The sequence below is a fragment of the Mobula birostris genome, chromosome 3 (assembly GCF_030028105.1).
Source record: "Mobula birostris isolate sMobBir1 chromosome 3, sMobBir1.hap1, whole genome shotgun sequence".
Lineage (NCBI taxonomy): Eukaryota > Metazoa > Chordata > Chondrichthyes > Myliobatiformes > Myliobatidae > Mobula > Mobula birostris.
This window is the reverse complement of record NC_092372.1, coordinates 123,521,621-123,547,618: the sequence shown is the minus strand read 5'-3', so window position 1 is coordinate 123,547,618 and position 25,998 is coordinate 123,521,621. Positions and strand designations below refer to the sequence as shown.

The following is a 25,998-nucleotide window of genomic DNA, read 5'->3' as shown; positions in this document are numbered from 1 at the left end:
AAATATGAAGGAGGAAGAAGTCTGAGGATGTGGAAGGGCAGAAAGGGGTGGATATGGCCCAGTCCATCATGGATAAAGTCCCCACCATCATCGACCACATCTATGGAGCACTGTCGCAGGAAAGCATCATCCAACATCAAGTGGTGGATACATTACAGGCAAATCCCTTCCCTCCACTGAGCACATCTACACGAAGCCCTGCCACAAGAAAGCAGCATCCATCATGGAGGACCTCCACCACCCAGGCCGTGCTCTCTACTTGCTACTACCATCAGGCAGGAGGTACAGGAACCTCAGGACCCACACCACCAGGTTCAGGAACACTAATTACCCTTCCACCATCAGACTCCTGAACTAGCTTGATGTTAATCAGGAGCTCTGTTGTCTTCACCTATAAGACGTAGGAGCAGAATTAGGCCATCCAGCCTATCGAGTCTGTTCCATCATTTTGTCATTGCTGATTTATTATCCTTCTCAACCTCATTTTCCTGCCTTCTCCCCCTAAACTTTGACACCTTGACTATTCAAGGACCTATCAACCTCCACTTAAAAATGTACCTAGTGAATGCTAACTCTTAGAAAGGAACAAGGACTATAGAAAAATCTGCTCCCAGGGCTGACATGGCCAACACGAGAGGGCACAGTTTAAAGGTGCTTGGAAGTAGGTACAGATGAGATGTCAGGGGTAACTCTTCTTTTATACACAGAGAGTGGTGAGTCCATGGAGGTGGATACAATAGGGTCTTTTAAGTGACTCCCGGACAGGTACATGAAGCTCAGAAAAATAGAGAGCCATGGGTAACCCTAGGTAATTTCTAAAGTAGGTACACGTTCGGCACAGCATTGTGGGCTGAAGGGCCAGTATTGTGCTGTAGGTTTTCTCTGTTTCTATCCTGTGGCGCCACAGCAGTGTAGCAGTTAGTGCAATGCTTTTACAGCTTGGGCCGTTGAAGACAAGAGTTCAATCCTGGCTTCCTCTCTATGTCCACCTGTGAATGCGTGAGCTTACTCTGGGTGCTCTGGTTTCCTCCCATATTCCAGAGACATACTTCTGAGGGGTCAGATTAGTGACTGGTGGGCTTGCTGTATTGGCGAGACACTTGCGTGCTGCCCCCAGCACATCATCGGTCTGTTTTGGCTTTTGAGGCAAGTGATCTGCTTCACTGTATGTTTTGATGTTTCGATGTGACAAATAAAGATAGGCTTTAATCTTTTCTCTTTAGATAGAGCAGATGTGAAGAGGATGTTTCCTGTAGTGGGGGAGTCTAGGACCAGCGGGCACAGCCATTGAGGCTTTCGGGGGACATCCATTTAGAACAGAGATAAGGAGGAATTTCTTTAGCCAGAGAGTGGTGAATCTGTGGATTACATTGTCACAGATGGCCGTGCAGGGCAAGTCACTGGGTACACTTAAAGTGGCGGTTGATAGATTTGATTAGTCAGGGCATCAAAGCTTAGATGGAGAAGACAGGTGAATGGGGTTCACCTGTCTTCTCCATCTAAGTGGGGAAAATCTCAGTGGGGGAAAACCGCTTACATTTACCCTGTCTATACCCTTCTGAATTTTGTATACCTCTGTCAAATCTCCCCTCAATCTTCTATGCTCCAAAGAATAAAGTCCTAACCTAACCAAACTTTCCCGACAACTCAGGTCCTCCAGTCCAGTCATTATATATTTTCCCTGCACTCCTTCAACCTTATTTACATCCTTTCTGTAGGTAGGCGACCAAAACTGGACACATATTCCAAAATAGGCCTCACCAATGTCTTATACAACTGTCCCCTACACCCCCAATCTTGGTGTCATCTGCAAATTTGCTGATTCAGTTAACCACATTATCATCCAGATCATTAATATAGATGACAAACAATAATGGACCCAGCACTGATCCCTGTGGCCCTCCACTAGTCACAGGTCTCCAGTCAGAGAGACAACCATCTACTACCACTCTCTGGCTTCTCCCACAAAGCCAAATCCACATACAATTTACTACCTCACCTTGAATGGCAAGCGACTGAACCTTCCTGACTAGTTTCCCATGCGGGACCTTGTCAAATGCCTTGCCAAAGTCTATGTAGACTACATCCACTGTCTTACCTCCAACTTTCCTGGTAACTTCAAAAAAACTCTATAAGATTGGTTAGACATGACCTACCACACACAAAGCTATGTTGATTATCCCTGATCAGTCCTTGTCTATCCAAATACTCATATATCTAGTGCCTTAGAATACCTTCCAATAACTTTCCCACGACTGAAGTCGGGCTCACTGGCCTATAATTTCCTGGTTTATTCTTAGAGCCTCTCTCATACAGTGGAACAATATTAGCTATTCTCCAATCCTCTGGTACTTCACCTGTCATTAAGGATGTTTTAAATATCTCTGCTAGGGCCCCTGCAATTTCTATACTTGTCTCCCACGGGGTCGAGGGAACACCTTGTCAGTCCCTAGGGATTATCCATCCTAATTTACCTCAAGACAGCAAACACCTTCTCCTCCGCAATCTGCATAGAATCAATGGAGCTGATGCCATTTTGCCTCACTTCTGTAGACTCTATGTCCATCTCCTGAGTAAATACAGATGCAAAGAGTCCATGTAAGGTCTCCCCTATCTTTTTGGCCCAACACATGAGTCACCATTATGATCTTCCAGAGGACCAATTTTGTCCCTTGCAATCCTTTTGCTCTTAACCTATCTACGGGATCCTCCTTCACCTTGTCTGCTGGGGCAGTGGTCCCCAATCACCGGGCCGCGAGGAAACGATATGATTTGGCAAAATGACTCAGCTGCACCTTCCCTCATTCCCTGTCATGCACTACTGTATTGAGCTTGAACACACGCGAGGTCATTACCCTCGCGTCATCCATGTCAGCGCGGGAAGAAGATCAACTCCTCGAGCTTGCAAATGACGGCCGGCTGAAAAGTATGTTTGACATCACATCTCTGCCGGCATTCTGGATCAAAGTCAAGGCTAAATATCCTGAGATAGCCACGAAAGCACTGAAAACGTTGCTTTCATTTCCAACATTTTTCTGCAATGAATGCAACGAAAACTAAATTGCGGAATAGACTGGACATAAGGAACCCCCTTCGAGTATCGCTGTCTCCCATCACCCCTCGATAGGACCATCTTGCTGCAGAGAAACAAGCCCAGGGCTCCCACTGATTCAGCGATATTGGTGTGTTGCAATGATTTTATATGTTCATACGGAGAAAATATGTTCCGTGTGTGTAATACCGAAACGTTACTTAAAATGTTATGATGCTGTTGACTGACTTATATAACCACATAATAATTACAGCACGGAAACGGGCCATCTCTGCCCTTCTAGTTCGTGCCGAACGCTACTCTCACCTAGTCCCACCGACCTGCACTCAGCCCATAACCCTCCATTCCTTTCCTATCCATATACCTATCCAATTTTTTCTTTAAATGATAATATCGAACCTGCTTCTACCACTCCTACTGGAAGTTTGTTCAACACTTACTTCAAGCTCCCCTCCACCCCTGATAATTGACTTATCACTATTTTCATGCGTGGAAAATATGCGCTGTGTGTTTAATATTAAATTCGTTAGATAAACCCTTTTAGAAACGAAATTGAGTGTATTAGCCACTTATCACCTATATTCTGGTCGTGATTAACAGCCCCCGCCGAACAGAATCGCCGAAAACGATTTGTAGAAGGCGGGGAAAATATCGGCAGGTTACGCATGTGCACTGGTGCCCGCGCAAGACTTCATGGTCATTGTAGTCTTTCTCGAGGTAAACTCAAAGTATTTGACTGCTACTCTTGTCCGTTAGCAACCCTACCCCCCGCCCCCCCAAGTCGGCCGGTCCGCAAGGATATTGTCAATAGTAAACCGGTCCACAGTGCAAAAAAGGTTGGGGACCCCTGTGCTAGGGCATACTCATGTGTTCTTTTAGCCTTGCTGATTTCTTTCTTAAGTGTTCTCTTGCATTTCTTATACTCCATAAGTACCTCATTTGTTCCTACCTGCCTATACCTGCTAGGCACCTCCTTTTAATTCTTATCCAGGGCTTCAATATCTCCTGAAAACCTAATTTCCCTACACCTTTATCTTTACCTTTTATTCTGACAAGCACATACAAGCTTTGTACTCTCAAAATTTCACTTTAGAATGCCTGCCACTTACCAAGAACACCTTTGCCAGAAAACAGCCTGTGTCAGTCCTGTCCCTCCTGCAACTGTCCCACTACATCATAATTCCAGCTGTTGATTCATGCCCAGAGCTCATTCGCCTTTCCTATGATACCTCTTGCATTGAAATATACACAACTCAGGACATTAGTCACACTGTGCTCAACCTTTTGATTCCTGACTTTGAGGTCTCAACAACATCTGTCTCCACAGCCTCTCCACTCTCTGGTTCCCATCTCCCTGCAACTCCAGTTCAAACCCCACCATGCAGCATTAGCAAACCTTCCCGCTGGGATATTAGTCCCTCTCCAGTTCAGGTGCAAGTGTCCCTTCTGTACAGGTCCCACCTTCTCTGGAAGACAGCCTGATGATACAAATATCTGATACTTCCCTCCTACACCAACTCCTTGGCCATGTGTTAGACCGTATGTTCTTACTATTTCTGGTCTCACTGGCACATCACACAGGCAGCAATACTGAGGTCACAACCCTGGAGGTTCTGTTTTTAACTTAGCAGCTAACTCCCTGAACTCACTTTACAGAGCCTCAGCACTCTTCCTACCCATGTCATTGGTACCTACATGAACCATGACCTCTGGCTGTTCACCCTCCAGATAATAATACTGAGGACTCAACCTGAGAATTCAGACCTTGTCACCCAGGAGGCGACGTACTATCCAGGAATCTTGTTCTCATCTACAGAATCTTCTTTCTGTTCCCCTATCTAGCGAATCTCCTATTGCCACAGCTCACCTTCTCTCCCCACCTTCCCTCAGAGACACAGCTCACCTCCTCTCCCCACCTTCCCTCAGAGACACAGCTCACCTCCTCTCCCCACCTTCCCTCAGAGCCACTGCCAGAAACCTGGCCGCCGTGATTTCTCTCTGCTTGGTCATCCCCCCAAACAGAATCCAAAGTGGTACCTTTCTTACTGAGGGGGATGTTCCACAGAGACACTCAGGAGTTTGAGGGGAATTTATGTCACCAAAGACACTCTCAAATTTCTACAGGTGCACTGTGGAGAGCATTCCAAATGGTTGCATCACTATCTGGTACAGAGGAGCCACTGCACAGGATGGGAAAAAGCTGCAGAAAGTTGTAAACTCAGCCAGCTCCATCACGGGCACTGGCCTCTCCGCCATTGAGGGCACCTTCAAAAGGCAATGCCTCAAAGAGGCAGCATCCATCACCCAGGACATACCCTCTTCTCACTGCTGCTATCACGGGTGAGGTACAGGGGCCAGAAGAGACACACTCAACGATTCAGGAACACCTTCTTCCCCTCTGCCATCTGATTTCTGACTGGACATTGAACCCATGTACACTGTATCACTAATCCTCTTTTACAGTATTTATTTATTTGTCTATTATTTGTTTATATATCTATTTATTTATTTATTTGTTACCCTAACCTAATAGTAATGTTTTATTACATCTAGCACTGCCACAAAACAAAATATTTCACAACATGTCAGCGATAATAAACCTGATTCTGATTCTGATTCCTACTTCAAATCCCCCCTATGTTTCTGATCCCTGGTACCAGACCCCAGGCCCAGGCCCAGGCCCAGGCCCAGCTCTGGCCAGACCCCTGGCTCAAAGCATGGACCCCGCTTGTATTCTGCACCTCCGACTCACATTCTGAATCGATGAGTGAGATAGATGCCAGATTAGCAGGATTTCTGAATTCCAGATGCCGGATTACTACAATTTTACTTCACTTAAATGGGTTCTCCAAGAGGACCACAACCTTGCCATGGTTTGGAGGCTTGCATGCCTCAGTGGCCTGGAGAGCTCATCAGGCCCTGAGCTTTGGCTCATGGTAGGTAGGATCACTCATGCCAAACAGGTCAAAGGGTAGAGGCCATACTAAGAGTGGTCCACCAGACCTCCAGGTTCGGGGGTTCAGCTCAGGGCTAACAACCCTGACAGGTCAAATAAAACTGTTTTGGAAACAACAATGAAGAATCTTTCTCCTTCTGTGGTCAGAACTGCCTGAAATGCCAGGAACGTAACAGGCAGTAATTAAATAACAGTTAGGGTCTTGCTGGGCTAGCTTGCATCGTTCGCACTGAAGGAAATCTCTCAGAAGCTGGGGAGCCAAGGCTGTGACTCAGACAAACTGTTGCCATGGGCAGCTTGGGGTGGTAACAAAATTGGAGCTTAGGAGAGTTAATGGTGCCTACAGTGACTTCGTTGCTTGCATCTTCAGAAGCAGCTCTATTTCCATTTTAATATCTCTATTTTTCTCTTTCAGGATTCTTTTGAAGACCCTGACCTGGAGTTACACGCTGACTACGGTTCTTTAAGGGAATGGGACCTGCTCTCAGGGTTTCACAACTAGCCATTGTTCGGCATGCCAAGGGCTCAGCTTAAGAGCTTTGCTCACCTTCAGAGGACTGAGTTTTTGTGTCTCTGGAGATGGGGGGTTGGAAATCAGTGTCCGAGCAGGAGACCAGTGTGTTGTGGGAGATAGAAGAGTTAAGGCTGCGTGCCAGAGACCCGAGATCTTTGGACACAGAGCCTGGAAAAAGCGACGTGGCAGACTTTTAACATCATAAACCAGCGAGTTGTTTCTCAGCATGAAATGGAGACACCTCTTTCTCCCTTATTAGGGAGAGAGAGAGAGCCTGTGGTACGTCGAATACTGGGTGAACAATGTAGTCTTTGGGGTATCTGCAAGTCGGTGTCTTTGCTGTTGCTTTGCTCACACTTGAGTGCTTGGTGGTGGATGCTGATGCTTTTTTTTGCTGGTGGGGGGAGGGGGGATTGTTGCTTCCTGCTGTTTACGTGTGGGAGGGAGGGGACTGGAGGTGACTTTGGGATTCTAATGTTTAACTGTAGTTCATTCTTTGGGGCACTCCTCTGTTTTCATGGATGGTTGTAAAGAAAAATCATTTCAGGATGTATATTGTATACATTTCTCTGACCTTCGAAACCTTTGAAACTGTGTCCACTGATAATAAACCTGATTCTGATTCTGATTTTGAAACTGGGTAAATGGGACCAGCTTTTCCAGCACGGATGACCTCCCCGCTCTCTCAATCTATGACCCTAATCATGACTTCAAACACTGTAGCAAATACATCTTAATTCAGATAATTAAAAGAAGGTGCAAGTAATCACTTTCACATTATCTATCCAGCTTTGAGTTACAGAGAAAGGTTAAATAGTTTAGGACTTCATTCCCTGGAGCGTAGGAGAGCGAAGAAAGATTAGATACAGGCATACAAAATTGTTCAAAGTTCAAAGTAAACTTATTATCAAAGTATGTATACGGTATGTCACCATATACAGCCCTGAGATTCATTTTCCTGTGGGCATACTCAGAAAATCTATGGAATAGCAACTAAAACAAGATGAATGAATGAAAAATCAACCAGAGTGCAGAAGGCAACCAAACGATACAAATGCAAATACAAATAAATGGCAATAAATAACAAGAACAAGAGTCCTTAAAGTGAGATCATTAGTTGTGGGAATATCTCAATGGATGGGCAAAGTGAGTGTAGTTACACCCTTTTGTTTAAGAGCCTGATGGTTGAGAGGTGGTAACTGTCCTTGAACCAGGTGGTCATAAAGAGCCCTGAAGCTCTTGTACCTTCTACCTGATGGCAGCAGCAAGAAAAGAGCATGGCTGGGGCGGTGAGGATCCCTGATGGTGGATGCTGCTTTTCTATGACAGTGTTTCATGTCATTTTGGGTCATTATTAAAACAGATGTGCACCAGGGGACCAGTCTGTTATCAGAGACTAATCCTGAGTGTGAACTTCGTAAAGATTTTACACCGTCGCTGACAAGATTACACAGAAACAGGATTAATAGCAAAGCTAGGCTGTGATAGCAGAATGGTGATTACAGAAAGACTGAATTAAATTATACTCCAGGTCTCGATTACAGAATAAAACACAGACACACAGGCACACATGCAAATACAGGATTCTGCAGATGGTGGAAATCCAGATTAACACACAAACTGCTGGAAGAACTCAGCAGGTCAGGCAGCATCTATGGAGGGGAATAAACAGTCAATGTTTTGGGCCAAAACCCTTCTTCAGAACTATCAACATTATCCATTAAAGTCAAACAGAGTAAACAGCTGGACATTTCTAACCATTTCCTGTACTACAACGGGTTCTACTATAACACGACTAGTGAAGTTCCTAAACGTTGGACATCATCGCTGCTCCATCCCCTGTCTCTACTTTCAGCCTTTGTCTGCAGTTCCCCGTTAACCGCATCAGCACAATCCACATCCCTAGTTGCCAGTTTTTAACTCTCACAAGGAGCATTGTGCCTGGCATCATACCAAGAGATAAGACTCTAGGAGGCAAAGCGGATGTTGTTATCACAGTCCGGCTGCCCCCAAAAGCACAAAACCACCAAAGCTATAACACGGTCATTTGACACAAAACAGCCTGCACACCAAAGCATGGGAAACATATGGGTGAAGGAAGATGAGAAGTGTATTGACGGATGTGTACAAGATGACAAGAGGCGCAGATAGAGTAGACAGCCAGAAACAGTTTACCAGGGCGGAAATAGCTAATACAAGGGGGCATGATTTTCAGTTGATTGGGAAGGAAGCACATGGGGGATGTCAGTGGTAGTTAGTTTCACAGAGAGAGTGACGGGTACATGAGAAAAGCCCTGGCTCACTCAACCCTTCCTCATAAACGTGCTCCCTAATCCAGGCATCATCCTGGTGAAGATCCCCTGTGCCCTCTCTAAAGCTTCCACACCCTTCCTATAATGAGGCAATCAGAACTGAACACAATACTCCAAGCATGGTGTGTCAATGTGCAGTCGAGTGAATTGTGCAGCAAAGGACATCAAAAAATGCCAATTGCTGATAAGAATTGGACCGAGAGGCAAAGTGTGATACAGTATAGAACACGAAATATCGAACACCACGGCACAATAGAGGCCCTTCAGCCCACAGTCCATTGACCTTTTAACCTACTCTAAGATCAATCTAACCCTTCCTTCCACATAACCCTCCATTTTCCTATCACCCATGTGCCCATAAATGTCCCCAATGGATCTGCCTCTACATTGCCCTTGGCAGGGCGTTTCACACACTCACCACTCTGTGTACAAAACCTACCTCTGACATCTCCTGTATTCTCTCCTCCAGTCGCCTGAAAACTATGCCATCTCATATTGACCTCTGCACCTCTGCAAAATCACCCTGGCTGGCCACTCTCTGTATACTTCTTATCACCTTGTGCGCCTCTTATCAAGTCACATCTCATCTCCCTTCTCTTCTAGGAGAAAAAAACTTAGCTTGTTCAGTCACTTCTCATAAACATACTCGCTCATCCGGGCAGCATCCTGGTAAATCCTCTCTGTCAAAGCTGGGTGGGTGGGAGCGTTATCTGTTGGAAGTGCACGGAGTCTGTGGAAACATGGGCAGGGTGACGAAGAAGGTGGCAGAGGGAAGACACTGTGGGAAAACATGAGGCTGGCCCCTCCCATTGGTGTTCACTTGATGGAAGACAAGCTGGACTGCGTGTGTGCGTTCGTCTGTGGACTGCTGCGACCTGCTTGCTCTTGCTGTTAACACCGTGCACCATCAGTTTACAAGACAGGGGTGTGGGCTACATATATATATTTTTGTGTGACTATCTGTTTGCTGCTGTCTTATATGTGCTAATGTGCCTTGTGTGACTGTCAGTGCTGTCGTTTGCACCCTGGCCATCGAGAACCACGGTATTTTTTGGCTGATAGTTAAACTTGAACTTGGTAGGAAGAATAGAAAGGGAAAATATTCTGATTGGTGATGAACTAGAAGGTGTGCAGAAGAATCTCAGAGAGCTGGATCACAAAACACAGACCGCAATATTAGCAACACACATCAAAGTTGCTGGTAAACGCAGCAGGCCAGGCAGCATCTCTAGGAAGAGGTACAGTCGACGTTTCAGGCCGAGACCCTTCGTCAGGACTAACTGAAGGAAGAGTGAGTAAGGGATTTGAAAGTTGGAGGGGGAGGGGGAGATCCAAAATGATAGGAGAAGACAGGAGGGGGGGGATGGAGCCAAGAGCTGGACAGGTGATAGGCAAAAGGGATACGAGTGGATCATGGGACAGGAGGTCCGGGAAGAAAGACAAGGTGGTGGGGGGGACCCAGAGGATGGGCAAGGGGTATATTCAGAGGGACAGAGGGAGAAAAAGGAGAGTGAGAGAAAGAATGTGTGTATAAAAATAAGTAACGGATGGGGTACGAGGGGGAGGTGGGGCATTAGCGGAAGTTAGAGAAGTCGATGTTCATGCCATCAGGTTGGAGGCTACCCAGACAGAATATAAGTTGTTGTTCCCCCCAACCTGAGTGTGGCTTCATCTTGACAGTAGAGGAGGCCGTGGATAGACATGTCAGAATGGGAATGGGATGTGGAATTAAAATGAGTGGCCACTGAGAGATCCTGCTTTCTCTGGCGGACAGAGTGTAGATGTTCAGCAAAGCAGTCTCCCAGTCTGCGTCGGGTCTCGCCAATATTTAGAAGGCCACATCGGGAGCATCGGACGCAGTATATCACCCCAGCCGAATCACAGGTGAAGTGTCGCCTCACCTGGAAGGACTGTTTGGGGCCCTGAATGGTGGTGAAGGAGGAAGTGTAAGGGCATGTGTAGCACTTGTTCCGCTTACAAGGATAAGTGCCAGGAGGGAGATCAGTGGGGAGGGATGGGGGGGGCGAATGGACAAGGGAGTCGCGTAGGGAGCGATCCCTGCGGAAAGCAGAGGTGGGGGGAGGGAAAGATGTGCTTAGTGGTGGGATCCCGTTGGAGGTGGCGGAAGTTACGGAGAATAATATGTTGGACCCGGAGGCTGGTGGGGTGGTAGGTGAGGACCAGGGGAACCCTATTCCTAGTGGGGTGGCGGGAGGATGGAGTGAGAGCAGATGTACATGAAATGGGGGAGGTGCGTTTGAGAGCAGAGTTAATAGTGGAGGAAGGGAAGCCCCTTTCTTTAAAAAAGGAGGACATCTCCCTCGTCCTAGAATGAAAAGCCTCATCCTGAGCGCAGATGCGGTGGAGATGGAGGAATTGCGAGAAGGGGATGGCGTTTTTGCAAGAGACAGGGTGAGAAGAGGAATAGTCCAGATAGCTGTGAGAGTCAGTAGGCTTATAGTAGACATCAGTGGATAAGCTGTCTCCAGAGACAGAGACAGAAAGATCTAGAAAGGGGAGGGAGGTGTCGGAAATGGACCAGGTAAACTTGAGGGCAGGGTGAAAGTTGGAGGCAAAGTTAATAAAGTCAACCAGTTCTGCATGCGCTAATGCAGTCGTCGATGTAGCGAAGGAAAAGTGGGGGACAGATACCAGAATAGGCTTGGAACATGGATTGTTCCACAAAGCCAACAAAAAGGCAGGCATAGCTAGGACCCATACGGGTGCCCATAGCCACACCTTTAGTTTGGAGGAAGTGGGAAGAGCCAAAGGAGAAATTATTAAGAGTAAGGACTAATTCCGCTAGACGGAGCAGAGTGGTGGTAGAGGGGAACTGATTAGGTCTGATTAGGACTGCATTATTAGACTGGTCTTCTTAGCCGGGCACTGGGGCACGGAAGTTAGGAGGTGGTGCTGTTACAGTACATTAGGCTTTTAGACACAACAATTCAGAAGCTGCTTCTTCCCCTCTGTTTTCCAGTTTCTGAATGAACATTGAACTCATGAACACGACTTTTTCACTACTTATTTCACTTAACTATTTTATATATAAATATAATTACTGTAATTCACATTTTTTATTGGTATATATTGCAATGTACTGCTGCTGCAAAAACAAATTTGGCAACATATGCTGGAGAGATTAAACCTGATTCTGATTCTGTACTGCGTGCAATTCCCATCTCTGAACTTGCCTTGGGGTCGGTAGGGAGAGGACAGAGAGCGCAGTTGGCAACTGAATCCTACTCTAGGCCTTTATTCCCTGGAGCGTAGGAGAATGAGGGGAGATCTGATAGAGGTATACAAAATTATGGGGGGTATTGATAAGGTAAGTGCAAGCAGACTTTTTTCCCACTGAGGTTGAGTCAGACTAGAACTAGAGGTCGTGGGTTAAGGGTGAAAGGTGAAATGTTTAGGGTGAACCTGAGGGGAAACTTCTTCACTTAGAGGGTGGTGAGATTGCCAAACGAGCACTAGCAGAAGTGGGGATTGCGGTTTCGATTTCAACATTCAAGAGAAATTTGGATAGGTATATGGATGAGAGGGGTATGGAGGGCTATGGTTTGGGTGCAGATGGATGGAACTAGGCATGGACTAGATGGACTGAAAGGTGTGTATCTGTGTTGTAGTGCTACTACTGGCCTTGCTTCTCTGCATAGAGATGGGTATGATTGGCCTCTCCTCAGTGGAGACCAGAGGGTGGATTAGACTCTGTCCCCACACCCACCCCCACCCCCACCCCCCATCCATCTTGGCTCTCTCCAACACCTCAAAGCTCCCCTCCTGAGGAGAATGGTGTTAAGGGGGATAATAAATCAGCCATGTTGAAGAGACTCGATGGGCCGATTGGCCCAGTTCTGCTCCAATGTCTCATGTTGCTGTGGCCTCCTTGCCACTGAGACTTTCACCTGAACGGGCAAAGTGCCCATCTGTTCGAGGAAGAGAATCACCCCACATTTAGCCCCACCGTATAAAGAGGAACAAACTTAATAAAGAGTTCTTGCCTGAACGAGAAGCTAAAAGGGAAATATTGTTCAGAGGCCGTCAATCAGTAGCTGACAGGAGCTGACACAGTGATCTGTGAGACATTGCCGAGGCCCCATTGTGATTCGCGTCACACACGGGTGGCATTGTGAAGTCAGCGGTTACTGTGAAAGCCCTGCAGTGCAATGGGGAGGGGGGCCTGAGGCTGGCACAGCACATCTTGCGACTCGACGAACACATCTGCAGAGCCCACCTTCACAGGGAGAAGCCATCAAATATCGAAAGAGTGGACCTGGAGGAGTTTCTTATAGTGGGGGAGTCTAGGGCCAAAGGGTACAGCTTCAGAATAGAGGGATGTCCATTCAGAAAAGAGATGAGGAGGAATTTCCTTAGCCAGAGGGTGTTTGAATCCATGGACCTCATTGCCACAGATGGTTGTGAGGCCAAGTCACTGGGTATATTTGCGCTGGAGGGTGACAGGTTCTTGGTCGGTCAGGATGTCAAAGGTTATAAAGAGAAGGCAGGAGATTAGGGTTGAGAGGCATAATAAATCAGCCATGATGAAATGACAGAGCAGACTTGATGGGCCAAGTGGCCAAATCCTGCTCCTGTGTTTTATGTTCTTTACATCCTCACTCCCCCTGACACCCGCTAACCCTCTGCCTCGCACTCTGAACCCTGAGTCAAAGTTCAAATTTTAAATATATTATCAAAGTACATGCTATCCATTACCATACACTACTCTGAAATTCTTTTTCTCACAGGCATTCCCAGTAGAACAAAGAAATACAATAGAATCAACCAATAACTGCACACAAAGACGGACAAACAACCAATGCGCAAAAGAAGACAAACACTGCAAATACTAAACAAACCAAATTATATCAAACATAATAGAGCTTCACTGCTCTCAAAAAAGAAATTTCTAGGCACTTTCGTTTCCTTATTTTATAATTATACTTCCTCGTCTGTGATTCTGCCACATGAGCACAAAATGCAGGAGGAACTCAATAGGTCAGGCAGCATCTACAGAGAGAAATAATGAAGGGCCTCGGCCCGAAACAATGACTGTTAATTCCTCTCCATAGATGCTGCCTGGCCTGCTGAGTTCCTCCAGTATTTTGTGTGTGTTTCTCTGCATTTCCAGCATCTGCTGAATCTCATGCGCTTGTGGTTCTTCCACTTTGTGAAAACATTTCAAAGTTTAAAGGAATTTTTTTTTATCAAAGTATACCCTGTGCTACCCTGAGATTTATTTTCTTGCAGGCATTTACAGGAAAGTAAATAAATAAAATAGCATTTATGAAATAAATACATATATTTATGAAACAAAGAACTGCAACAGAATTTATGAAAAACAATAGCTCAACATTCATAATCATTCCTACGGATCTGATCAAAGAGCTCCAGCGCCTGGGCCTCTGTACCTCCCTCTGTAACTGGATCCTTGACATCCTCCCCAGAAGATCACAGTCTGTGCGAATCAGAAATAACATCTCGATCTCACTGACAATCATCACTGACACACCTCAACGATGCTCTACTCTGTCTACACCCATGACTGTGTGGCTAGGCACAGCTCAAATGCCATCTATAAATGTTCTGATGATACAACTACTAACCGGAGAAATTTCAGATGGTGACAAGAGGGGGTACGGGAGTGAGATATAGCAGCTGGGTGAGTGGTATTACAGCAACAACTTTACATTCAACATCAGCAAGACCAAAGAGCTGATTGTGGACTTCAGGAAGGGTAAGATGAGGTCACACTGGTCTTAGAGGGATCAGAAGTGGAAAGAGTGAGCAGTTTCAAGTTTCTGGGTGCTAACATCTCTGAGGATCTATCCTGGGTCCAACATGTTGATACAGCTGCAAAGAAGGTTATATTTCATTAGGAATTTGAGGAGATTTGATACGTCACTAAAGACACACGAATTTCTACCTTGGAGAGCATTCCAACTGGCTGCATCATTGTCTGGTATGGTGGGGAGAGGGGGAGGGGGCTACAGCACAGGATCAAAATAAGATGAATAAAGTATGTAAACTCAGTCAGCTCCATCATGGGCACTGGCCGCCGTAGTGTCCAGGACATCTTCAAGGAGCAAGGCCTCAAAAAGGCAGCATCCATCATGAAGGATTCCCCCCAACATCCAGGTCATGCCTTCTTCTCATTGATACCATCGGGGAGGAGGTACAGAAGTCTGAAGACACACACTAAATGATTCAAGGGCAGTTTCTCCCCTCTGTCATCAGGCCTCTGAATGGACAATGAATCATGAACACTACCTCACTACTTTCTTATTTCTATTTTTGCACTACATATTTAATTTAACTACACCTGATTCTGACTCAAGACACTTTTGAGGCTCTCTGTTGGTCAGGGTTGCCCATGGACATTGTGTCCTAGCTCTCTACGTGACACACAAGCCAGGACAGTGTGATATGGAGGGCAAGCTGACAGGCTCCATGGACTTTGTGTCCTAGCTCTCTACGTGACACACAAGCCAGGACAGTATGATATGGAGAGCAAGCCAACAGGCTTCCCCTCTTCTTGCAACTGAAGAACCAGAAGCAACGGCAGAGACCGATACAGTTTGGTACCAGCAGTGTTGCAGGAGTTTCCAGTCAGCATTGAACTCAACGTAGGACTGCCTTAGGGACTCCAGCTCCAGATTTTTCCCCTCAGGGTTTACTCCCAAAGCCTTCCCACGAGTGGGTACAGCCACAAGGTAGCGGAGGTTTAAGATCAGAGTTTTTTTTCTCCTAGACAAGCTGCCAACCTCGGCTGACAAGCCCCATCTGCCCGAAGCGACTGGCTTTAAGGCACCAGTAACCCGCCTTTGCCCCGTTTCCTGTCAGTGGAAATGGTTCTGCCGGTCTTAGTAGATAAGCTACATGTGAAGGCCAGGAGCTGGACTTGGTTGTCAGAGGCTATTTGAGTCACACACTACTGGGAGCGTTTAGTAGGATGTGGGAGCAATCAACTTTACATTTTGTTTAAAGGATGTCACCCCTCATGAAGGAATACAGAACAAAGCTGCCCAGCTTCTCTTGGTAGGACAGACCCTCTCATCGGTGTAGTGAGAACATCAGACAGTCTGCCTTTCCTTTGTGAGGATTTAAACAGTCTATCACCTTCCTCTTCCACCAGGGGACTGAGAGGGAACTTATTCTAGTCTCTATAGATTTGGGGATGAAACAAAGAAGAAAGAAAAAGAGAGGGAAATTAAGCTGGGACCATTCAGCTCCTTAACCCAACATTAATAGTGTGGAAAATGCTGAAATCTGTAACAAAGGATGCAGTGTTAAGGCCACTTTATTAGGTACACCTGTACACCTGCCCATTAATGCAAATATCTAATCAGCCAATCATGCGGCAGCATAAAATCATGCAGACATGGTCAGGAGGTTCAGTTGTTGTTCACACCAAACACCAGAATGGGGAAGAAATGTGATTTAAGTGACTTTGACCATGAAATGATTGTTGGTGCCGGACAGGGTGGGTTGAGTACCTCAGAAACTGCTGATCTTCCAAGATTTTCATGCACAAGTCTCTTGAGTTAATAGAAAACAGTAAAACACCCAGACAGCACCAGTTCTGTGGGGAGAAATGCTTTATTAATGAGGGGTCACAGGAGAATGGTCAGACTGTTTCAAGCTGACAGGAAGGTGACAGTAACTCAAGTAACCACATGTTACAACAGTGGTGTGCAGAAGAACATCTCTGAATGCACAACTTCCCGAATGAGCTACAGTTGCAGAAGACCTCGAACATACACTCAGTGGCCACTTTATTAGGCACAGGTGGCATGTAATAAAGTGGCCACTGAGTGGAACGTTTCAATGTACTCGTGACAGAATATGAATCGGAATCTGATTAGATATTGTGGATTTTGACTTTTTGAAGTTTTTTGGAGTTGAATGCAGTTAAAGCACACAAGGATAAGAGGAAGACATTGGTTAGGCTGAGAGTTTATTAGCAGACAGAAAGCAAAGAATAAGAACAGCAAACACGAGGAATTCTGCAGATGCTGGGAATTCAAGCAACACACATCAAAGTTGTTGGTGAACGCAGCAGGCCAGGCAGCATCTCTAGGAAGAGGAACAGCTGTGTTCTTTGTCGGCGAGGAGGCTGTGATCAGAGCTCAGACCTGAGATAAGACCATAAAACTATAAGACATAGTAGTAGAGTTATGTCATTCAGCCCATTGAGTTTGCTCTATCATTCCGTCATGGCTGATTTATTATCCCTCTCAATCCCATTCTCCTGCCTTCTCCCCGTAACCTTTGATGCCCCGATTAATCGAGAAACTATCAACTACCACTTTAAAAATGCCCAATGACTTGGCCTCCACAGCCATCTGTGACAACGAATTCCACAGATTCTCCACTCTCTAGCTAAGGAATTTCCTCCTCACCACAGTTCTAAATGGATGTCCCTCTATTCTGAGCCTGTGTCCTCTGGTACTCAACTCTCCCTCTACAGAAAACATCGTCTCCACATCTATGTCGGCCTTTCAATATTCAATAGGTTTCAAAGAGAAACTGCACCCCCCCCCCCCCGTTAGTTTCAAGTTTACTGTCTCCCAATCATACACATGTATACAGCTAAACTAAACACTGTTTCTCCGGATCAAGGTGTAAAACAGTATGTACAGTCACACACAGCACATGTAGTTACAACAGCACATACTGTCACAAAATAATACTAGCACAAGTCCCTGAGTGGCACGGCCCGGAGGCTGACAGGTTGGCATAAAGCGTGAGGTGCCCGTTTATGTGAGACAGTGTAATGCTACTGGCACCATTATAATAAAACAAACAGTGGAAGAGCAGAAATGAAAGATACAAAGTGACAAGTGCAGGATGAGAGTGTGTTTGTGAGTTGGGGGGTGGGGAGGGGCAAGAGGCACAAGGCATTCAGTCAGAGTGTATGTGTGCTGGGTGACAGTGTAGGGTAATGTAATTGGTGGAAATGTACAGAATTCACAACCCCTGACGTTGAGTTGGGCTTTACTGTGAGAGGGTGTCAGACGTGATGACATAATTACAGAAAGTACTTTTTACCTCACTTTGTGTTCTGTTTCTGGAGTATAATAAATAAGTTGTTACGGTTTTCCTTAAACCTCAAATGCCTCACATCACTTCATTTGCAAAAGCCTACACTGGTGACCCTGATGCTCTAGGATGACTCCAGAGTTATTCAAGGTGTCAGCCAACATGGTCGCTTTGAAACTGCCGGGGTTTTAGGAACAAAATGCCGTCGCTTTGTTTGTACCAGCCGAGGCCCAATTTGCGCTGCGAGAAATCACCACGGACGACACCAATTTCTACTACGTGGTAGCGTAGCTCAGAAACTCCACGGCTGTGAGAGTGGTGAGTCTGTTGGAACACCCGCCTGAACATGATAAATACCAATCGCTGAAAACTCACCTTTTACAGACTGCTGGACTATCAGGGTCTGAGCGCGTCAAACAGTTACTGTCCATACCCAGCCTAGGGGATGCTAAGCTGTCAGAGTTAGCGTACCATGTGCTGTCTCTCCTGGGAAATCACCATCCCTGTTTTACTTTTAAAGAACTCTTCATGCGGTAAATGCCTGTTCCAGTTTGCAAAGCCCTCACTAATGCACCCGTGAAGGACGATAGGGAGCTTGCTAAAATGGCTGATGGTCTACACACAGCCAGGCAGTGGTGCATCATTCCTCCTCTTTTCTATTCCTCAATAAGCCCTGTTGTAATGTGAGCGTTATTAAAACTAAGTTAATACTAATTAGGATAATGGGGCGTTTTACTTCCGTTCTTTTAACTTCCGGTGTGCTTTGTATATATAGTGTCCCTGCCATGCTGTACGGGTTATGAAAGCCTCTGTGTAGAAATATTGCTTTTTCCGTTCGAGATGAAGTTGTTCCTTTGGACATGAAATTGTCGAGCGGTCTTTTCCAAAGTAGAAGTTACCACATATTTTTGGCGACGAGGTGAACTGGTTTTGTGGATGTGTTGGCGTGTTTCGAAAGGGAACAGCAGCGCTGATAAGGGGCTGCACGTTCAGATGGCTACGTTGGGGACTATCGGTGAATTTGTGGAGTTAACGGAGGACTGACCGGAGTATGAGGAAAGCTTGGGGCACTTTTTCTGTGCTAATGGAATTACTGAGAAGGCTAAGAAGCGCTCTATTCTCCTGAATGTGTGTGGGGTAAAGACTTACAAGCTAATAAGATATTTAGAAACACTGTGGAAACCAGGGGACATTCCGCATGATGAACTGGTCAAGCTCGTGGGGAAGCACTACAATCCAAAACCTTCTGTGATAGTCCAACGGTGTAAGTTTCACAGCCATTTCAGGAAGCCAGGTCAGTCTGTGGCCAATTTTGTGGCCGAGCTTCGGCAGCTGTTGGAGCATTGTGATTTCGGAGCGGTGTTGGATGACATGCTCCGTGATCGATGGGTATGCAGCATTAATAATAATGGAATATAACACCGCCAGAAAGGACATGGGGGCTCGCAGTCGGTGGCAGTGCACCAAGTCAGGAGGGAGACTGGTAAATGGGCAAAGCGGGTGGAATGTTTCCGGTGTGGAGGGACGCACTACGCAAATGATTGCAAATTCAAAGACAGTCTGCCATGCTTGTAGTAAAAAGGGACACTTAGCTAAAAAGTGCAGGAGTTCAAAGGCTAAGATTAAGCCTGGGCAGGGGAAAACTCAACAGGCTCAGGCAGCCACACATCATCTAGAAGATGCAGATGAAGGGGCAGCGTGTGGAAACAGACGAGGAACCACCTGAACCATATTATGTCACAGTCACTGTCAGGGGAAAGGACATTAAGTTTGAGATTGATTCAGGGGCTACTGCATGGGTCATTAGTGAGGAGACCTACAGGAGGACATGAGGGTCCAACCTGCCTCCCATTAGACCGACAAAGCTCAAAGTTAGGACATATACGGGGCAGCCCATACCTCATTTAGGGGTGTTATATGTGGACATTTCAGCCGGGGGTCAGAAGGCTGAAGCCAGGCTAGTGATATCTAAGGGCAGGGGGTCCAGTCTTTTGGCTTTGCAAAATCTGGCTAAACTGTCATGAAATTAAGTATGCACACACGACGGAGGACATTCTGCAGCAGTATAGTGACGTTTTCAGGGACGAGCTAGGAACACTGAAGGACGTGACAGTGAAACTCCATCTCGACCCTGAGGCCACACCATGTTTTTTTAAGCCCAGGTCGGTGCCCTATGCCATGAAAGGCAAAGTCGAGGAGGAGCTGGAACGTTTACAGGGGCTGGGCATTATCGAGCTCATCCAGTTTTCAAGGTGGGCGGCTCCCATTGTTCCAGTTTTGAAGGCAGACAAAATGGTGAGGATATGTGGGGATTATAAACTTACGGTGAATCAGGTCTCAAAGCTGGAGGAGTACCCATTGCCACAGGTGGATGACCTGTTTGCGACCCTGTCAGGGGGTAAGCTGTTCACAAAGCTGGACATGAGCCATGCCTACCAACAGCTGCTGCTCGACGAGGATTCAAAGGAGTACGTCGCAATTAATACGCACAAGGGATTATTCAAGTACAATCACCTGGTGTTTGGAGTGGCGTCCAGCCCTGCCATTTTCCAAAGGACAATGGACACTTTGCTGCATGGGATTCCACACGTAGCAGTGTACCTTGATAATATTTTGATCACGGGCTACGGAGGTGGAGCATCTGGCTGATTTAGAACGGGTGCTGAAGAGGCTCTCAGACGCAGGGCTGCAGTTGAAACGCAGAAAATGTGTGTTCCTGGCATCGAGTGTGACTTACCTGGGACACAGGATCACAGCTGAGGGGCTTTGCCCTGTGGAGGACAAAGTGAGAGCTATTAAGGAGGCCCCAAACCCCAAGACTGTCACAGAACTCAGATTATTTTTGGGCATAGTGAATTATTACGGCAAGTTTCTTCCTGACCTCTCAAGGGTTTTGACCCCGCTGTATAAGCTGCTTCACAATGACACTAAGTGCCAATGGGGTGAAGAGCAGGAGAAAGCTTTCAAGGAAGTGAAAGAACTCTTCCACTCAGAGAAGCTGCTTGTTCACTATGACCCAGACAAGGAGATCACCCTGGCATGCAATGCCTCGCCCTATGGAGTCAGGGCAGTTCTCTCACATGTAATGGAGGATCATTCAGAGAAGCCTATTGGTTTTGCTTCACATACCCTGATGGCTGCTGAGAAGAGATATTCACAGCTAGACAAAGAAGGTCTGGCCATTGTTTTTGTGGTTAAACGCTTTCATCAGTACCTTTATGGATGTGTATTTACAATTTATATGGACCATAACCACTGATGAGCCTGTTCAGTGACACTAGATGCATCCCACCGCTAATCTCAACCAGGATACAGCGTTGGGCTCTTACATTGTCAGCCTACCAGTACACTATAGTGTACAGAGCAGGTGGGGATAATGCAAACGCCGATGCACTGAGTTGACTACCTTTACCTGAGACACCTGTTGCTACATATGTGCCTCCAGAATGTGTTTTCATTGGAGAGGCTGTCAGAGACACCTGTAAGGGCGACCCAGATCAAGCAGTGGACAGAGGAGGACCCAGTCCTGTCCCAAGTCAAAACTTTTCTTTTACAAGGTTGGCTCAGAGTCGTGGAAGGAGAGGAACTGAGGCCTTATGTCAAACGCAAGACAGAACTCAGTCTGCAGGATGGCTGCATTTTCTGGGGGATGAGGGTCATCATGCCTCCCCCTGGCCATTCACAGATTGTGGAGGAAATCCATGAGGCTCACCCAGGAGTGTCTCGAATGAAAAACCTTGCAAGATCCCACGCTTGGTGGCCAAGAATAGATCAGGATCTGGAGAACAAGGTAAAATCATGCACGTAATGTCAGACTAATCAGAATATGCCACCACCAGCTCCTTTGCACCCATGGGAGTGGCCAGACCACCCCTGGTCTGGGCTACATTTGGACTTTGCTGGCCCTTTTATAGGGCAGATGTTTCTTGTAATGGTAGATGCATATTCTGAATGGATCGAAGATCACATCATGAGCAACATCACAGCCCCCTCAGCCATAGACAAACTCAGGCAAGTGTTTGCAGTCCAAGGGTTGCCTGACCTTCTGGTCACTGATAATGGCCCGACATTCACCAGTGAACTGTTCAGTGAATTCGTGCAGCAGAATGGCATTCATCACATTCGGACGGACCCTTTCCACCCAGACTCAAATGGTTTGGCTGAGCGGGCTGTTCAGACAGTTAAGGAAGGCCTGAAGCGGATGACAGGGGACGCTCTTAGCATTTGGCTTTCACGTTTCCTGTTTAAATAGTGTCTCATGCCACAGACTACGACTGCCCACACTCCAGCAGAGATGCTGATGAGGCATAGGCCCAAGTCAAGACTGGACCTGCTGCGCCCAGACATGAAGGCAAAATTGAGACAGACTACTGTGGAAGCATGTCCACCAGTGACTTTGCCAGAGGGCGAGACGCTGGCAGAGGGGTCAGGGTCGCCTGAGGAGGATGGAGATTTTCACGCAGACACACAGACCTCCCTCATACCCCCAACACCAGACCCACCCAAAACACCATCACCAGCGGTGCCTGCTGGGTCACCGGGGGTAGTGCGCAGATCACCGCGCACTCGTAAACCTCCTGAGAGACTGAATCCTTGACGGAACAGTTTTTTTGTTGTTGTTAGATTGAATGTTGAATCTGTCACGTTTTCTAGATGTTTTGTATTAGTAAACTGTTGCTGAGATATTAGTATAAGTTTTCAGGGGTACGCAAGTTACTAACACCACTGTTTTTATTTCCTAGTTTTTTTACATTTGGGGACTGTTGGATTTTAAAGGGGGAGAAGTGTTATAATGTGAGCATTATTAAAAGTAAGTTAATACTGATTAGGGTAATGGGGGGGTTTTACTTCCGTTCTTTTTACTTCCTGTGTGCATTGTCTATACTGTCCCTGCCATGCTGTGCAGGTTGTGAAAGCCTCTGTGTATAAGTATTGCTCTTTCCGTTCGAGATAAAGTTATTCCTTTGGACATGAAATTGTCGGGTAGTCTTTTCCAAAGTAGAAGTTACCACAAGCCCATTCAGCAAGGCCTGCAACATAAGCTCCAAAACAAACTACTAACCCATGCCTTGAAACCAACAACACTGGGTCTGTGTCTTTATCACGCTTGCTGGGAAGTGCTTTGACAGTGCTAGCACATTGGGACATCAAAGATCAGTGAACACCGCGGGTTCCAGCTGCCAGGATCGTCTCTATTCATTATAGACAGAATACCACAGCTGTTTTGGGAGGTCCTCCAAGCAAACAGGCACCTGATGGTAGCCCCTAACTAGATCGACTTTGTAGATAATTTATTTTTCAGCTAAGTATACTGAAAAGCCTAGGATGTGTGGGACTGGGTAACGATCAGGGGTGGTGGCCTTGTTAAGGCATCTGTAAATGCCACATGGGTGACAACCACCATTATACTTAGGAACCATATGGAGGGATGAAGCCCAGGGGCTATTTGACCGGCATACAATTCCAAGTCTTTTCATTTTGGCAAACTCAGCCTTCACGGTCTACATCTTATCTGGGTCCTGTCTACACATGCGGGCATGGACTGGTGGGCCAGTTGTGGGAATGTGCTGCTCGGCCCCGTGTTTTGTGTCTGTGATGGAGAATGTGGGCTTGGTGAGGTTTGGGAGTTCACTCAGCAGTCGAGTAAACTCACATGCAGTGGTGCATGCGCATGATAGAGTCATTGTGGGGAAATTACTGGGGGAGCAGGGTAACCACCCAAAGTCCAACATCCACAAGCCGGCAGTTCTTACGATCGACTAACAGTCCTTGGGCACACAGGAAATCTGTACCAAGCTGAGGTCAAGCCACTTTAGCCAGGACAGTCCCACGTGCAACATCTCTCTCTGAAGCACAGTCACCTGTCATGTCTTTTAAGTCTGGATCATGCTGCCTTTGGCGGCCTCCAGTGAAGTTTCATTGCTTCTTGCCCTCTCATCATTAGATGACGCTGGCAGCACACTCACTTGCACAGCCTCGTCACACAGGAAACGTTGTCCTGAAAGGGCCATTTGGCCTCTTTGACTTTCTGCATATGCCATTTGGATTGAAAAAATGCAGCACAGACTTTTCAACAGCTGATGGACTCTGTATTAAAAGATTTAGATTTTCTTTTTGTTTACCTGGATGATATACTTGTCAGTGCACCCAAATCTGAATATGTATGTCATTTCTACACACATTTTGAGTGCTTAAGTCAACCTGGGTTGATTATTAATCTTGCTAAATGCAAGTCTGGGTTGTCAACCATTGACTTTCTCAGCCATCGCATCTCTGCCAAAGGTGAGAAACCCCTCCCATCAAAAGTAGCCACTACTAATGGATTTCTCTCTGCCTCACACTACTAAAAAACAACAGTTTTTAGGCATGGTGAATTTCTATCACCGCTTTATTCCACGGGCTGCTGAACTTATGCTACCCCTCTGTAGTGCGTTTAAAGACAATACCCCTAATCACGTGCTTGACGGGTCAGTGGACATGACCAGGGCATTTGATGGTATCAGCTGAGCTCTTTCCAATGTGACCCTACTGGCACGCCCGCTGCCCATAGCTATTATTACTAGTGCTTCAGACTCGCTGTGGGTGCTGTTGTTCCCCTTCATTTGGCAGCTCCGTCTCTCCGAAAGGAGGAGCAGCTCATTTTACCGTGAGGCGATCAATGGGAAAGTAATGCCGTGGCTGATTACCCCTCACGGCTAGCCATTACAAAATAAAATAAGACATAGGGGTTGACTATTCTGGGATGGCAGCCGACCAAGCTCCTGACCCAGAGGTCCAGGCTTACCGAACAGCAGTCACAGGCCTGCGGGTGGCAGACATTAGGTTCGGGGAAGCTGGGGTTTCTCTCCTGTGTGATGTCTCAGCTGGTCGCTCTCTCCCCGTAGTGCCTGTAAACTGGAGACAGACTGTTTTTGACTCCATACACGGTCTCTCGCATCTGGACCAGAAGGCCTCGCAGAAACTGGCTGCACTAAAGTTTATGTGGCACAGCTTCAGAAAGGACGCGTGTGCCTGAAGTGCAGCTTGTGTGGAGTGCCAGTGGTCAAAAATTAACTGTCGAGCTCCCTGAGCGATGGTTTGACCGTGGCAACGTAGACCTTGTTGGTTATCTTCCCTATTCCGCACCTCCTCACCCTGGTGGACCGTAGCACGATGTGGCTGGAGGTCGGTCCTCTAGCATCAATGATGGCTGCAGATGTGACTTGGGCATTCATCGGTACCTGAGTTGCTTAGTTTGGCACCCCTATCTGATATTTCCTCTGATGGCAGTCCCCAATCCTATCAGGCCCCTGGGCTACGATGGCTACGATGTGGTGTTAGGCTACATCACACCCCAGTGTATCACCCACAGTCCAATGGCCTACGCGAGCAGTTTCACCTCTCCTTAAGGGCCGCTCTCCTGTGCGCCCTGCTGAGGCTCAGAACAGCTCCAAAAGAGGACCTGCAGTCATCGGCAGCTGAGAAAGTATACGAGTGCTGAGTGGTTTTATCCCTGACTCCACGATTGCCTCTCAACACTGTTCCACGCACCCCCCCCCCCCCGAGTAAATTCAATTCCTTTGCACCTATTCCTACCTCCCACCTTGGGGTCCTGTTGCCCGACACTCTGCCTCATTAGTTTTCATCCATCAAGATGCATACCTTAGGTCCCCTTATGATGGCCCGTTCTGCATCTTGGAATGGACTTTTATCGTAGAGAAGAAGGGCAAGCCTGCATGTGTTTCAGTAGATCGCGTTAAACAAGTTTTGGAGGATTCCATTACCGTGCCCCTACGTCAGAACATGACCATGGGCCTGTCAACACCCCCCGGATGAGCCAGAGGCACCTGCTGTTACTCCACCCATGGGACACAGGACCTGAGCTGGGGGGCTCGTCCAAGCTCTAAACAGGCTCACAAAGCTGGTTTGAGTGAATTCTGGGGTGGGGGGAGGGACTAAGGGTAACATAATTAGTGGAAATGTACATAATTCACAACCACTGACATTGAGTTGGAGTAATACTTTAGGAGGCTGGTCTGGCGTGGTGCTGTAATTATGTAAACGACTTTGACCATGCTTTGTGTTTAGTTTATTGGAGTTCATTAAATGAGTTGTTACAGTATTTTTCTAAGATGCCTTACAT

General features: G+C 46.7%; 1 protein-coding gene across 2 annotated transcripts in view; it reads right to left on the bottom strand.

The window, feature by feature from the left end:
- Positions 1-18,494, bottom strand: part of LOC140195255 (uncharacterized) — a 41,116-nt gene extending 22,622 nt beyond the window's left edge. The window contains exon 1 of one of the 2 annotated variants that reach the window (XM_072253306.1): positions 18,252-18,494. The gene's annotated coding sequence lies outside the window, so the exon portion shown is untranslated. Of the gene's footprint in view, positions 1-16,330; positions 16,386-18,251 lie in introns of those variants that run through there. The other variant, XM_072253308.1, reaches the window with a different exon arrangement.
- Between the last annotated feature and the right edge of the window lie 7,504 nt (positions 18,495-25,998).